General features: G+C 49.8%; 1 pseudogene; it reads left to right on the top strand.

The window, feature by feature from the left end:
* Window positions 1-6,985: 6,985 nt before the first annotated feature.
* On the top strand, window positions 6,986-7,473 carry LOC112313671 (cofilin-1 pseudogene; annotated as a pseudogene).
* The last annotated feature ends 8,699 nt before the right edge of the window (window positions 7,474-16,172 follow it).

Genomic DNA, 16,172 nt, shown 5'->3' on the forward strand with positions numbered 1-16,172 from the left:
TTTGAATTAGTGTTTTTGATTTCTTTGGGTAAATACCCAGAAGTGGAACTGCTGGGTCACATGGTAGCTTTATTTTTAATTTTTTGAGGATCCTCCATATCGTTTCCCATATCATGAAGCTTATATGTGAATGGACTAAGATAGAAGGTAAACAACAGTCAGCATATACCTGGAACTAAAATAAAATAATACTGAATATAAGCTGTAATTGAAAAATAAAATTTAGTTTACAAACAACAATGATCAGCAAATGGATTCATAATACGTCAGGTGGGATGAGTGATACAAAAAAGCCAGGTGTGACGGCGGAGAGAAGGATGGCGATGTGTGTGTGGGGGGGGGGGGCGTGTGTGCGCACCGTGCTGTTTCAGAGAGCAGGTTCAAGGATGTCAGCCTGAGGAGGGGCCTGCGATCCCCGAATCTGCTGAGACAGTGTAGCAGAGACCTGGGGAAAGGCTTCCTGGAGCAGGGTACAGTGCAGAGACTAATACAGGAGGAAAGGAGCTGCAGTGGGGTGGGCAGGGAGAGCGGCAGGACTTGGGGACGGAGCTATCTGGAGGCCACATTCAATATTCTGCGTTGTGGTGGGGACTTTGGATCTGCCCCAAGTCCTGGATCTAGCCAGCTCAGAAACCACGGAGGGTTTTGAACACAGCAGTGATACAACCTGATTGGTATTTTAAACGCATTGCCCTGGCTTGTGAGTTGAGAATAGACCGGATCGTGAGCAATGTTGGCACACATGCGCCCAAGAAGTGTCGGCACCAGCCAGGGGAGGCTCTGGAGCCTTCGAGCAGCGTCCAGCAGTGGAGATGGCAGGACGTGGTCGGTTCTGGGTCTGTTTTAAAGGCGGAGCTGACAAGATTCCTGATGCGCTGGGTGTGGGAAAGGAAAGAATGAAGTCAAGGGTGACTCCCGGTTTTGTCATCTGAGCACCTGCGAGCACGGAGCTGCTCTGTGCTGGCAGAGGGGAGAAGCTGGCGGAGGATCGAGCATCCTGTTTTAGCCGTAGAAAGTGCCTGTTGAGTTTACAAGTGGGGGTGTGGAGTTGGGAGTTGGAACTAAGAGATTGGGACTCAGGGGGTGAAGTTGGGAAGTAGAGAGACAAAGGAAATAAAACCTTGGGATCAGATGGTATCGGACATGGGATGACAGAGCTAGAGAACAGCTGAACCCTGTGCCCTTGGTCCCTGGACACTGAAGGGTCAGAGGGATGGGGAGGAACCCACCCTGGAGCAGCGAGTGGAGTTGCAGGGAAAACAAGACTGGGAACGGGGGGTCGGGGGAGCTGAGGGAAGAAAAATTCAAAGCGGGTGTCTTTTGCTGTGTCAGAAGAGGCTGCTGGTGGTTTAGAGAGGTGGCGTGGAACTGGCAATGTTGTGAGTGGGAATGATGTTTGGATAATGTTGTGATGGGGCCCCTCCCAAACCTTCTCCTCTGTTCCTGTTTCCGCTCCCCCATAGCCAATTGCTTAGCAAGTTCTAACGGCTCTACTTTCTTTTTGAACTTTTTTATTTTACTTAAAAACTTTTCACTTTCCCAGAGACATAATTGACCTGTATCAGCGTTTTGGTGTCAAATGTACAGCATGATGACCTGACAAAGGCGTATACTGCGAGATGGTACCCACAGTAGGTTTGGTTATCATCCATCATCTCTCGCAGTTAACACTTCTTTTTTCTTGACGGGATCACTTAGATCTATTCTCTTAGCAAGTTTTCAACGTAAAAAACAGCGTCTGTTAACTACTTTCGGGATACTGCCCAAATAGGACCCCGGGCACTACTCCCGGCCCGGCTGCTTTTGAATTAATTAAACATCAGCTGACACCAGCAAATTAGACTTTAAGCCTGTAAATGCCTCAGGGTCACAAAGTCAAAGCCGACCCACAGTCAGTACCAACCGAGGCTCTGAGCTACAGCTAGTCAGTAATGTCCTTGCTTTGCTCCCCGCTTTTCTCTATAAAAGTGTCTCCCCAGCGCCTTGGGAGGAGTCCTCCAAACTACTTCCAGATAGATTTTTGCTTAAATTATTATTGTATTTGTTTTGCTGTGTCTTTTTTAACTTCAGATATGTAATATTTATACATTTTTCCATTCCCGTTTCGTCCCCTTACCCCTCCGCCCCCAGCCTCAGCGTGTCTTTCATGCTACTCTAGCCCAAGTTGTATTTCCTTCCCGCTTGGTTTACTCCTTGGTCTCTTAATTGGTTACCCTGTCCCCAAGAGCAAGCCTTTTAACATGTCAGATCATGTTAGTCCCGTTCACTCAAAACACATGTACGTGCACACACGTGTGAACACACACACACTCCTCCACCTTCACCTGGGCCTCAGAGCCCCACTCAGCCTGCACCTGGCTGGCCTGCCCCTCTCCCGACTTCCTTCCATTCACTCTGCCTGAGCCACTCCGACCTTCCTCTCCGTGAGCACCAGGCTCCATCCCGCTCAGGACACTTGCTCTTTCTCTTACCTATCTCTGGAGAGCCCCGCCCGCAGATCCTGACTGGGCTGGCTCCTTCCAGTTTTTTGGTGTAGAGATGGGAGAATTGCATAGAGTTCATCCTGCCGTCCATGGGCCCTTTGAGGGGGCTTCATTCCGCCCCGGCCTTCCCTCTCATCTTGCATCATCTGGGGCCCCGTCAGAGAGACAGAAGGGAATGAAAGCTTAGGCGCGGTTGGTGTGCCCCTTCATCTGCTCGTTTCATTTGTCCCTCATTCTCAGATTTCTTTTTTTGCCGAGTTCCAAACTGAGTTGCAAGAATCAGTCTATCTGACAAAGACTTTCAAATATAATTTGTTGTAAAGAGTATGTTTTCTCTCCGGGGAAGTTAAATTTAGGCTTTGTGTTGCTGCTGCTGTGGGTTCCTGAGTTGGCGGGAACCTTTGTGAGCTACCTCTGGCCTCGTGACCAATTAATTTCCTTCCCTCCAAGGTGACAAGGGTTTATGCCAGTGCGCAGGCTACCAAGTTAGTTGCATGTGGAGAACTGATGCAAAATCTTCCTTGTGGAGTCGAGGCTGGCCTCTGACTCAGAAGGGCCTCCTGACAATGATTTTGCTGAGTTTCAGAAAGATGAGGAGCTGCTCCTGGAAGCTGGGAGGGACCCTTGTCAACATCTAGCCTAGTGTGGAAAATTTTTCTTTTTTTTTAAAGATTTTATTTATTTATTTTTAGAGAGAGGGGAAAGGAGGGAGAAAGAGAGGGAGAGAAGCATCGATGTTTGTGAGAGATACATTAATCGGTTGCGTCTTGCACGCCCCCAACTGGGGACCTGGCCCGCAACCCAGGCGTGCACCCTGACTGGAATCAAACTGGCAACCTTTAGGTTCGCACGCCAGTGCTCAATCCACTGAGCCACACCAGCCAGGGCATAACATTTCTTTGATAAATACATGAAAAGGGAGCTTTTTGCTTTACTGGTATGAGGTCCAGGGAAGTGGACTGCCTGGCCCAAGGTCATCTGCCTTCCTTGGGCTTCTGTCAAGTAATGTTCACCTACTGTGAGGGCTTAGCTCCATAGCAGGATCGGGGGCCGGCCCTATGGGCCCTGGTAGAACCGTCTCACCCTGGGGGAGGCAGCTGGAAGCACTCTAAGGCCAAAGAGGAAGGAAGAAGTAGAGGGGACACCAGTGCAGGGAGAGAGGGGAGGAGGATGCTGGGAGGGAAGGGCTGCGGGGGACAGAGTGGGCAGAGAGGGCTCTGCCCTGCGAATTCCAGATCCCAAAGCGCAACCTGCATCTGAGCGGCGAGCGCTTTGGCAGGAGCCTGGCTCTTGAAGATCTAAGATAGTAGCTGCCTGCCTCTTAGCATTTTAGGCTAAATTTCTTTGCTCTCTTATCGTCTTCATTCCACAGCCAACAATGGGCTATTGACTGAGCTTTCAGAGCTGGGAGGGTTCACAGTGGAAGGCCAGCCAGGACACCAGCACCCCCAGCTTTTGCTCCAGCTCCTGAGTGGGGCTCCATCTGTCAGAAACAGGAGACCCTGAAGTTTTCCTCCTCCTCACTTCTCAGCCTCAGGGCAGCCCAAGGGGTGTGGCCCCGTGTGCGTGTGCGTGTGCTTGTGCGTGCTGCAGTGTGTGTGCCTGGAGGCGTGAGTGCGTGTGTGTACCCGGGTGTTGGCAGTGGGGATCTGTGAGAGGATCTGTTGTGGAACCACGGACAGTCTCCTTGTGGAGTAGCTGATTCAGGAAGCCAAATTCAAAGAAGAAGAAAGAGCGAAATAGAAACGTCAGCGGATGTGCTCTGGTATCTGCACTTCTTCTAGAAGTGACCAGTAGGTGGTTTGAGGTCACTGAGCGGCAAAAGCACTTTCTAGCTGTTGAGTAGCCTGAGAGTTGGCTGGTTTAATAATCATTATTTTTTAAAAAATTGACAGTGATATGCCTTCATTACGGATTACGTTTATGAAATCACTATTTGTAACCTTGGAAACAATGCGTTGAAAAGAAGTCCGATCCCAGAGTTTTAGTGTTTGCCACCAAAGCACAGGGGGTGAACACAAGGCCCGCGGGCCGGATCCAGCCCTCCACCTTGTTCATCCGGCCCGGCACCTTGCTTCTACCCGGCAGCAGCGCCGAGCTCCTTGCCCCTAGTTACGGGGGAGTCACATTTATACAGTCCTGACGTTACATTCGGCCCTTTGAAGGCCACCGCGGGGCTGCTGTGGCCCCGGTGACAATGAGTTCGAGCCCCTGCACTAACGGAGGAGCGGAAGTGTTGTACAGTGCTCTCCTTCATCCAGTTTTAGAGATCTGAAGTACCTGCGGATTCCCGAGACTGCCTCTACCGCCAGGTCAGAACAGCAAGTGCAGTAACCAACATCTTCCCAAGAAATGTCTTACAAATGAAGACACATTTAGAATAGCTTTAAAAGCATCCTTTATCACTAATTCAGCATGTTTTTATATCATATTCACTTATGGTTAAGAATCAAAACAAGTACTTTATTCTGATGGAACTATGGGAAATCTCTCGTTCATGAAATCTGCAAGGCTAACATTCAGGTTGAAGGGGAAAATATCACGCTCTTCTTATTTTTTATTCATATGTGATCATCTACTTCATAGGTGAGGAAACCCATGAAGTTTCCCACACACCAGATATGTATCTTCAGTTCATCGGGAGCACCTGGTATCTACAGCTAATTTGTAATTACAGGGCATTTCAGTAAAACCAAAATGAGCCCGACAAGTTTCTCTAGACGAAAGCTCCCCGGGGACTAAGGACAGTCAGCAATTAATGCGATCATTGAGGGGATTACGGCTTTCCTTAAGGAGTGCAGGTTCAAGCTTGTCAACACCAGAGGTAATCATTTTATATTAACTTACATGTAATTCCACTTAAATTCTTCACCCAAGTATAACAGTCTTTCCACCAGCAAACAATGTGGAACTGTTTTAAAAAATAAGGAGGCATTTTTGAATGTAACCGATTCCATAGGCTCCTCTTGGGAACAGGATCTTGTTCAACAGAAGCCCTTCATTTCGTGGCTTTTGCACGCGTGTCCCTGGACCAGTTCTGCGTGCTGTTCTAAGAGCTCACTGACACGTAGACCATGCCGTCGAGGTAGGAAAAAGAAAAGCTAGAAGATAAGAGCTAATGTGCACCCCCCTTCGTTCTGACAGCATGCTAGCGAGCCTCGTGAGCTAAGAAGCACACGCAGCAAGCCCAGGGACAGCCGCAGCTCGCTGCTGGGCGAGAGTCCAGACCGTGGATAGGAAGGGGCAGCGCAGGGGGAGCCCAGCAGACTCCCCGAGGTGAGGAGATGGAGCTGAGCGCCCAGGAAGCACAAGCTCACGGGGCAGCGGCCACAGTGCGGAGGACTAGAGGAGGGGCTGCAGAGAGAGAGGGAAACTTGGAGAGCTGCAGACCCACCCAAGGCCAAGGCAAGAACCACATGAGGGATTAGAGGGTCAGGGTCCTACAACACTCGACGGGGCTGGGAATAGTGTCTGTCCCCACCAGACTAACAGGAAAATCTCCTCCTACACGGGGCACTGGGGGAAGTATGCAGAAGGGTCTTGCCTTGGACTTCAACACAATGAATAGCTTCTTCTCATTGAAAGACGTTGTTTAGAGAATGAAAAGACAAGCCAGGGAGTGGGAGAAAATATTTGTAAAGCATATGTTTAATAAAGGACTTGTATAAAGAATGAAGAACACTCAAACTGAATGTTAAAAAAAAAAAACACAACCACCCCATTAAAAAAATAACAGGCAAATGATTTTAACAGATGCCTCACTAAAAAAGATGCTCGACATCATCAGCCATGCAGGCAATGCAAATAAAACCACTGCCCACCCAAAGAGGGGGGCTGAAATTATGAAGCGCGGTCGCACCAAGAGCTGGCAAAGATGCGGACACATTGGACCCTCGCACCCTGCTGGTGGGAAGGTAGAAAGGTTCAAGCTCTTCGGAAAACACTTCGGCAGCTTCTTAAGCAACAAGCATACACTTATCACATGCGACAGCTCATCCACTCCCAGGCGTTCACTCAAGAGAACAGTGCGGTGGTTACCAGCGGGCTGTGGGGTGTGGGGAGGACCGACTGGGCTCCAGGGGGCCAAACGTGGTGACAGAAGGAACTAGCTTTTGAGCGGTGAGCACACAGTGCAATATACAGATGAGGCATTATGGAATTACACACTCGAAACTTATATGATCTTGTTAAACCAGAGTCACCCCAGTACATTTAATTTTACAAAAAGAACCTCATGTTAATCACCCCCTTTCGGCTCGCCAGGCAACGCGTCCTCAGGTGCTGGGGATTAGGGTGTGGACACCCCTCACACACACACACACGCTGAAATTTCTCAGTCAGTCGAACACTTTCCTGTGTGCATTTCATTGCAGGTCAGTTATATGTCAACAAAGCTGTTTTTAAAACATTCCCAAACTGAGCCTAAGAAATTACTTGATTAAAAAAGCGCCAGCGGAGTTGGATTGTGGCAGCAGCCAGCGGCTCTCGTCTTTTTGGGTCTCCTTGCTGTCTCCCTTTTGCTTCTGGTGTGGGTGTCCTGGCGAAGTTATCACTGTGTTCAATGACATGAAGGTGCGTGGGTCCTCGACACCAGAGGAGGTGAAGGAGCGCAAGAAGGCGGTGCCCTTCCGCCTGAGTGAAGACGAGGAGAGCATCATGCTGGAGGAGGGCACGGAGGTCCGAGCTGGTGACGTGCGCCAGACCGCAGAGGACCCCTACGCCACCCGCCGCCGTAGTCAAGAAAAGACTGCCACTGCGCCCAGTACGATGCAACCCGTGAGACCAAGGAGCGCAAGAAAGAGGACCTGGTGCTTGTCTTCCGGCCCCTGAGTCTGCGGCCCATGAGAGCAAAATGACCTACGCCAGCGCCCAGGATGCCATTGAGAAGAAGCTGATGAACCGCTCCGAGGAGGTCGAGGGCCCTGCCTTCTGGCCAGAAAGCTGGAGGGGGGTGGGGGCTGGCATCTCCCTGGAGGGCAAGCCGCTGTGAGCCCCTCCAGCCCCCTGCCTGGGGCACCTGGCAGCTCTGGACCTACCTCTGGGGGATGCAAGCTGCCTTCTTCCTGCCAGACCAAAGGGGCTGAGGGGTTCCCAGCAGGGGGTGATCAGTCTCTCACTCAGTTGCAAAACAGCCCCCTACCACCTGGACCTTCCTCCTCCCACCACCCCTGAAGGTTCTGGCCTTCCCCAACCGCTTTTCATCTTCTGATTCCTCTGGGGTTGAAGCAGACCAAGTACCCCCCAGGCACCCCAGTTGGGGGGCCTGCATTTTATTAACAACACCCCAATTCCTCACCTGTTTCTCTCCTTTCCCATGCTGCCAACTTCTAACCGCAGTAGTGACTCCGTGCTTGTCCGTTTAGCTCCGTGTAGAAATGCAATGTTGTGGAGAAGGCCCCTCCCCACGCCACCTGGCTCTCCTCCCCTTTTCCACCTGGTGGTGGCCACTCATGGAAGCAGGACCAGTAAGGGACCTTCAATGAAAAGAACACACGACAACAATGAAAATGCAACCGGTGCCTGCTGCCTTCTGTCAGCTTGCCAGCTGTCTTTGGACTCTTCCCAATCGTTGCTGAGATGAGCAAAGATTGTTCCAGAAAATTAGGGCTCCTTGAAGGGAATGTGCCTCAATTCCTGGCAAAAAGACACCGCAGAGGGGTGCAGATATGGGGCGTGCTTGCCAGTGGCCCCTTGCATTTTTATGCTGATGAATCAAGGAAAGGGGGGATGCAGTGGTCAAAGAAGGGTAGCCGGTGTGTTCTGCGCCTGGTCCCTTGGTCCACTGATATTTGCTCCAGTTGACTTTTCCGGTTCTACTTCCTGCTTCTCTTGGGCCACCACCTACAAGATGCTGGAGTCAAAGCAGCTAAAGAGGTTGTTACTGATGGTATAACTAGGAAGAAAAGAATAAGGACACAATCCGTCACCTTTCTGCCTCCAGACCTTGTGATTGGTCCATGGGGAGGAGGTTAGGAGCCGAGGGTGCGGTGCACAGCCATGGGTCTCTCTGCAGCACTCCCAGGAAGTCGCCTACCTCCTTCTCAGGTGACTCCTGCAGGGGCTGCTGTCAGCCAGGGGCCCTGCAGACACCTCCGCCTCCCCCTGCTCAACACAACCAGCTTGATTCCTAGAGAAGAGAGAATGATCCTACCTGAGGGCTCAGGTCTGCACGTGGCAGAGATTTTAAAACTTGCCAGCTTATGTTATTTTTAAATTGAGATATAGTTGCACATAATAGTATATTAATTTCAGGAGTACAACATAATGTTTGATATTTTTTTTATTGTTGTTCAAGTGCAGTTGTCCCTTCCCACCCCCGATCCTACCCCACTTTGGCTTTGTCCATGGGTCCTTTGTATGTGTTCCTTGACAACCCTTCTCCGCTTTTCCCCGTTATCCCTCCCCCTTCCCCTGTGGTTACTGTCAGTTTGCTCTTTGTTTCCATGTCTCTGGTTCTATTTCACTTGCTTGCTTGTTTGTTTTGTTGATTAGTTTCCACTTATAGGTGTATGCATTGCAAAATGTTCCCGCAGTAAGTTTAGTTAACAGCTACCGTCATACATAGTTACAAATTTTGTTTTTCTTGGAATGAGAACGTCCAAGGTCTACTCTCTTAGCAACTTTCAAACAGGAACACAGTAACTATGGTCGCCATGTTGCACATTTCGTCTCCAGGACTTATTTTCTAACTGGAGGTTTGCAGCTTTTGACCTCCTTTCCCCAACCCCCTCCCCCTTTTGTAACATGTTGTCTTTATCTCCTCCCCTGCTCCCTTCCTCCCTCCCTCCTGCCTTCTTTCCTTCCTTCCTTCTTTTGTCGTTATTTATCTTTTTTAGTTGTCACAGGCCTGCTGCCGTGAACTACACTACCTAGAAGGCAGTGAGGAGGGGACTTGTGACTCTGAGGTCAATGTGGCAACTGAAGTGGTGACGTGAACACTGAGAACGACTCCGCTGCCAAACCTGGTGAGCGGACTGCGCCCTGCGTCCTCGCCACCTCCCTGTGCGTGAGCGTCTGCGGTGGCACTTCTTGGTGCCCCGGAAGGAGTGTATTATCTCGCTCCACCCCGCACTCAGTAGCTCTCTAGAGATGAGAACCTCTTTGGTTCTGGCACCAAAACTCATTTGACAGACATGCAAATGTTCTCTTCCCTTTGCGGAGGAACTTGGGCACCCCTCGACAGGGGAAGGACGACCTTTTCCCGTTGAGAAACGTCTGCTGTGTTTTAGGACCATCCTGGCTGCAGCTGTCACTCTGCTCTTGGCTGCCCACACTGGGAATAGCTTTCTTGCTCCCTGGCAGGCACGTGGTGGAGGGAGGGAGGGTGTGTGTGCACGTGAGCACGCAGGCCAGAAGGCTAGAGCTGAGAGGTGGCACGACAAGATCCCTGGAGTAAAAGGCTCCACAGTGGTCTACCTGGACTGGTAGACCCTGGCAGCCATGAGGAGACTGGCCGTGCGTGTCCTGGGTGCTCAGGCTGATGTCCCTGTGAGGAGGGAGGCCCAGCAATCTTCTCCCCCCTCTCCACCCGTGTACCCTGCCTGGGGGCAGAGAGACCCTCTGTTGGCTTATGCATGAGATGTATACACCATACGTGTCTTCGTGTATGGAAGGAAGGAATTCTGCCTTGAAAACGTTCTTTTATGAGCAGAGATAGCACTTCTAAAGGAGATGGCAGAATTGGCCAAACCAAGCCTCCAGAAGAAAATATAAGAGAGTCTGAAAGAAATCCACGTTCCAACACTGGCAAGTATGAAACATTCAGGAACTCGCATACGTGCATCTTATTGCCAGAGCAGAATTTAATTAAGCTGGTCTCTGGGAGGGTTTGGGGTGAGCACAGGATCAGAGCGTGCTAATGGGGGTGACCGCTCTGATGTTTTCACAAGAAGCCAGGCAGAGTGTGACCCTCGAACACCAGGGAATGAGGGCGCTGGGCTTCTGAGTTCGATAATTGATGCTAGAACTTGACTAACTGCTTTGAGTCCCAAAGGTCCCAAGGAGCTGTCAGAAACAGAAATGGAATCTCCTTCTGTCCCACAACTCGATCACAGGCAGAGTAGGAGTTAAGTTCATTTACAAATATTTATTGAGCATCCCTACAATATTTGTTGAGCAAACGATTGTCCTAAGCGTCCAAGCAGGAGACGGTCCCACCTCTTTCACACAGTCTGCAGGCTGCTGATGTGAGTTCACCCAGCTAGACCCACAGGCCGTGGGAGCGGATACGTGTGGAGGGGTGTCAGAGAGGTGCTGGAGCCCTGGCCGCCGTGGCTCAGTCTCTTTGGAGCGTCGTCCTCTAGACTGTGTCCCCTGGGCTGTGGATGTGATTTCCGGTCAGGGCACGTGTGTCTGGGCTGTGGGTTCAGTCCTCCTTTGAACTGAGTCTTGAAACATGGCACGTGGTGAGAGGAGAAGGAGAAGAAGGATTCAAGCTCCAGACCAGGGGCCTCATCCATGCCCTGCTCCCTTCTTGGATTCTCTTCACCGGTGTGTGTGTTTGTGGGGAGGAGGGCGGGGGAGGCAGGCGTGGTCTCTGGAGGTGCTTGGACGGCCCTGGGAGGGCTGCAGCCCAGCCGTGGCCTCCTGGGGGGCAGGTCCCGCTCCTGCCTCACTGATGGAGGACTCGGCCAATACTCTGCTCTCTTGCAAGTCTCGGGGACCTCGTGGGTCTTGCACATTATGCGAGACTGGCAGGTCCTGGAGTCAGAGTGCCGATCCGTATTCTCTTTTGGAGCTTGTCAGCCCGTGGTTGTCGTGCTGCAGTACAGCAGCGTCTGCGGCCGGTAGGGAGCCAGTCCCTCCATCCTCTGTCCTCCTCCGAGGGCCCGGGAGTTCACCATCGCCAGGACTATGCTGTCACGTTTGAGAAGCGAGACTGGACTCAAGTTCTCTCTGTCACGATCCAGCCTTGAACTTCTGGTGGCCAGCGCATCACAGGCTCTCTCACTCAGCTTTCTGTGGCAGCATCCTCCAGCTCAGAGCTCTCTTCTCTCCACGGTCCTGGTGTGGGTAGAGAGGGGCTCCCCGAGGAGCCTCAGGCTGCGGCTCTGGGTGCACGGTTTACCTTCCCATGGGGACTGCTGTAGCGGGGTTCCAAGGTTGACCAGCTGAGGACAACTTGCTCAGGGCTGTCACTGTTCCCCACACGTGTCCCCGCTGGGCGTCAGCTGTTCTCATGACTGGTATACACCTGAGCACCTGCCAGGGCCTCCGGACTGCGGCCCGCTTCTCCAGGAGCACGCACAGCATCCTCACTGCCAGTGCTGTGAAGGCTATTTGTCCGCAGTTGCGAGCTCAGCAAGCGCTGCCTGATGAGGCCAAGGTTCTCCTGGGCGTTTGCCCGAGTAGTTCACAGTGCGTCACCTGCCCTGGCGTCCTACTTTGTCCGCAGCAGTCTGCTTCAGAATGGAAAATTGCTTCCTGGATGCTAGAATTTTTGTTGGAATATACTGCCCTTTGACCCATGGATCTCTTTGGGGAGAATCAACATCTTTAGAACATTTACGTGGTTATTTTCCCTACATGTCCCACTCTGTTCTTACTAAGGCTATTCCTAGTGTTTTCGGGTATTGATGATTTTGTGAATTAGATAACTTTTTTCCTTCTGTTTTCAATTCTGTTTTTTTTTTTGTTATGTTTTCAATTCTGTTTTTATATGCTTATAATAATATAGAAAATATATAAAATGATTGAATTTTTATTTTTATTTTCTGTTTTTGTTCACGTATGTGTGTACATGTGTGTTTTGTTTTGTTTTTAAGATTTTATTTACTTATTTTTAGAGAGAGGGAGAGGGAGGAAGAAAGAGAAGGAGGGGAACATTAATGTGTGGTTTCCTTTTCCATGTCCCCCACTGGGAGCCTGGCCTGCAACCTAGGCATGTGCCCTGACTGGGAATCGAACCAGCGACGTTTTGCTTTGCAGTCCAGTACTCAATCCACTGAGCCACACCAGCCAGGGTTTGTTTTGTTTTTATATAGACAGTTATACGTTGGAAAGAAATTTTATTTTTTTCTACCAACCATGCCTTTTTTTGTTTGTTTTATGTCTTTTTTGCATTGGCTAGAAGACACACACACACAGGAACTTTAAATATGATGCTAAGAGTTTTTGTCTTTCTGTGTTTCTTATTTATTTGTCTGTTGATTGATATAAAGGCACCCATAACTTTTCACTGTTAATTAAAGTATTTACTGTTGATCGAAGAAATTATTATTCTTAATGTGAATATAATATCCTATTCCTACTTTGCTAAATACTTCTTAAAAATTCAAGAATGGTTTTTAAATGTTTAATATCTATTGAAATAATTATCTTATTTTTCTCTCATGTCTTTAAAGGGATGTATCATAGAAATTGATTTACTAAGATTTAACCACCTGTACATTCACAAATAAGCTATGTTGGATCTTTTATTTTTTGTTGTGTTGTTGCACTAGATTTATTATTTTGTTTAGATTTTTAATATGTATTATAATAGGTTTAACTGCAGTTTTGTATTTGTATTGTATTAGGTTGTAAAATCTGGGTTATGGTAGAGTCGTAAAATGAATGGAGTTCATTAGATTTTTCTGTGCGACCGAATACAGCATAAGTAGTATTTATTTGTAAAAAATGTATATAATTTGCGATAAAACTAATCAATCAGAACTTTTTGGAGAGGCAGTTCTATGATAATAGTGTTTATTTCTTTTATGATTATCTGTCCCTTAAGATGTTCTAATTCTTGCCCTGGCTGGTGCAGCTCAGTGGACTGAGCGTCGGTCTTCAAACTGAAAAGTCACCAGTTCAACTCCCAGTCGGGGCACATGCCTGGGCTGCAGGCCAGGTTCCCCAGTTGGGGGCGTGCAGGAGACAACCACACATTGATGTTTCTCTCCCTCTCTTTCTCCCTCCCTTCCCCTCTCTCCAAAAATAAATACATAAAATCTTAAAAAAGAGAAGAGAATCAGATATCAGCAGTGTTTACTCTCTATTTCACCTGCCAATTTTCTAAGAGAGAGGGGTGCCGGGCACGGTGGGCTGTGATGTCACCGAGGAAAACCGAGGCTCTGGACCCCTGTTTTCAGTGAGAAGTGACCAGAGAGAGCTGAGCACAGTTCACTTCTCTCCTTGTGACAAAGGTTAGGTGGTTGCCACTCGTCACCACCTTGCTGTCTCGACAGTGGTGTGGCTGGACGGGCACTGGCAGAGGTAAAGCTCCAGCCGGTCGCCTTTCTCCATCAGCCTGGTCGGGCCGGTGCCCTGACCAGAGCCAACACCGTTGTGAGGCCGCTGGGAGGTGACCAGGGGTAAAGACTGTGTCGCCCTCTGCCAAAAGAACCGGGTGTTTGAAACATCTCCCGGGACGGTTCCTGCTCTGTTTTATGTGCTTATTAAGAACTCTACTCCAAGGGAAACACATGTGAAGATGACCCGCGAGGTGAACTCTACCCCGTGTTTCTTTCTCTAACTTCAGTGAAAAGATTATTCTACATTCAGATGATACCCGAGCATTTCACGTGTGTGTGTGATTTGCCTTCACTGCAGGGTGGAGAGAGAGCTCTCCTCTGAGCCAGTGGTTCTCACACTCGAGGCTGCTCCCGAGTCAGTGGAGGGCCTCGTGAGACCAAACTGGGGCCCCGCGCTCAGGGTTTCCGTGCCAGCAGGTTTGGAGCGGGGCCTGGGAACTCATATCCCTAACGAGTTCCCGGGAGATGCGGATGCTCCTAGGCATCCTTTGAGAACCTTGAGAGGTGGGCGAGAATGCTGCTGAAATGGGTGGAATGTCTGAGATTTCTCATACCGTCGTTTCACAGGTGAGTGAAGATGGGCTCTGAAGTGTGGAGTTGGGGGAGGAAGCCCAGAAGAGCGCAGGCTGAGGGAGCAAGAGAGGGGAAGCTCCGAGGGAAGCGGGAGGAGCAGCTGCACCGCACACACACCTGAATGAATCTAGTGAGCACAGGGCTTGAGGTGCCGCAGCTCTCGGGTAAGGTGAGTCATAAGTGAGACCTGGTGTGACCTCGTGGTGTGTCTCACCCTGGAAATGTGTGCTTCATGCGGGGACCTCCGGGGGAGCACATTGTTCTGGCTCAGGGACTTACTCGAGGGGACAGCCCTGAACCACCTGACAGGGGCTAGCCATGGAGCAGGCCTGCCAAGGAGCTGGAAGTTCTTCCTCCAATAACCAGAGTGCACCAGTGTGCACTTTCCTAGTGGCCATTTGCTCGGAGGTGCCTCCCCATGCCACTTCCTGTGAGACTGGAGAAAATAGCTTTGCCTCTCGCTGTGCGGAGTGATTGTAAATAGGAGCTCATTCCTACTCCCCCAACCCGGGTTAAAACTGGCTACAAAGGAGAAGACCATTGTCCCCAGCCTGTGCCCGGGAAGTCCTGTCAGCTTACGCTGCACAAAGATGGGAAGGCAGCTGGTCCAGTAAGGAGCCCGCGGGCCAAGGTCAGAATTCCTACCGGCCTCTCTTCAGTTGGAGGGGTCACGTCACAGGGAACAGAGCTCCACTTCCTCCTTCAAACTGTGTCACGCAGGACAGGGCTGCCAGGCCTCAGGCTCTGCACGGGAGGGAAATGAAACTTGTGCAAAGTCGGGCAGTTGCCCGATTCCTCCTGCGGCCTGGGAACAACCACAAGGCCAGAGTGCTGTGACCGTGCGCTGGGGCAGCCCAGTAACACCCTGCTTTGCCAGGACGGCCCCCTCCCCATCTGAGCGCTGGCCCAAAGTCGGGCCGGTTTGCCTTTGACAGAGTGGCCTTTGAATTCTTAAAATATGTTCTGACGGGTGTCCAGCCAGTGGGGGATGTGATTACAGTGACCGATGGGCCGACGATAGAGAGTCTGAAAATGCAGGGTTGGGTATTTCAGAAGTGATTCCGTGGGTGCTTATTTATACATGACTCTGGCTTTCTGTGTGTGAAAGGCTTGTGGCTAGTGTGTCAAACAAGGACAACCAAACCACCACGGCCTTGTCCCTAGAAGACCACAGCAGCTGAATTCAAGGCTAAGAAAATGCAATCATCTGAGACAATATGGTCATTGTTTTAAGATAGTCTCCTTTACATTTTCTTTAAAATGTATGTGTGTGTGTGTGTGTGTGTGTGTTTGGCTGGGGATAGAGGGAGACAAAAATAAGGTAAAAATTCATACTGAATTCAGAACCTGTGGTCACATCTACCTGCATCCCACTTTCCTGAAATATCTGATTTTATTTACCAGGTTACAATGGAGAGTTTCAAAGCTGAGTATCTTTCTGAGAAATAGCGACTTTAAAAATGTGTTTCAAAACCCCAGTAAATATGAAAAGAACAGCAAGTGCAAGCTACGCCTTGGCGTTTGTTAAAGTAGCTATCTTTGGTCAAGGTTGTTCGGTGTAGTTGTTTCTTCCACGTCATTATTTAGAGATTGTTCTTGTATCCTTGATTTCATGAGTTTGTTGTGTAAGTTTCTAGTGTTTTAATCCTTCTCCTCCACGCAGGAAGGAAGAGTAAACAAACCCAAGGCAACACAGATGATGTTTTCCACGGTTTAGTGTCATCTGTCGTTTGCCTTCAGTGCTTTGTTCTGGTCATTTGGGCACTAAAATACTCCTGTGCCCATATTCTAACTTGTGATGAAAAATATGGTGTGCAACTGGGGCGGGGTGGGGAATTGACCCTTAGATAAAAATCTCTTCCAACCCCATATTTTGGTGCTC

The sequence above is a fragment of the Desmodus rotundus genome, chromosome 13, assembly GCF_022682495.2.
Source record: "Desmodus rotundus isolate HL8 chromosome 13, HLdesRot8A.1, whole genome shotgun sequence".
In the NCBI taxonomy this organism is placed as follows: Eukaryota; Metazoa; Chordata; class Mammalia; order Chiroptera; family Phyllostomidae; genus Desmodus; species Desmodus rotundus.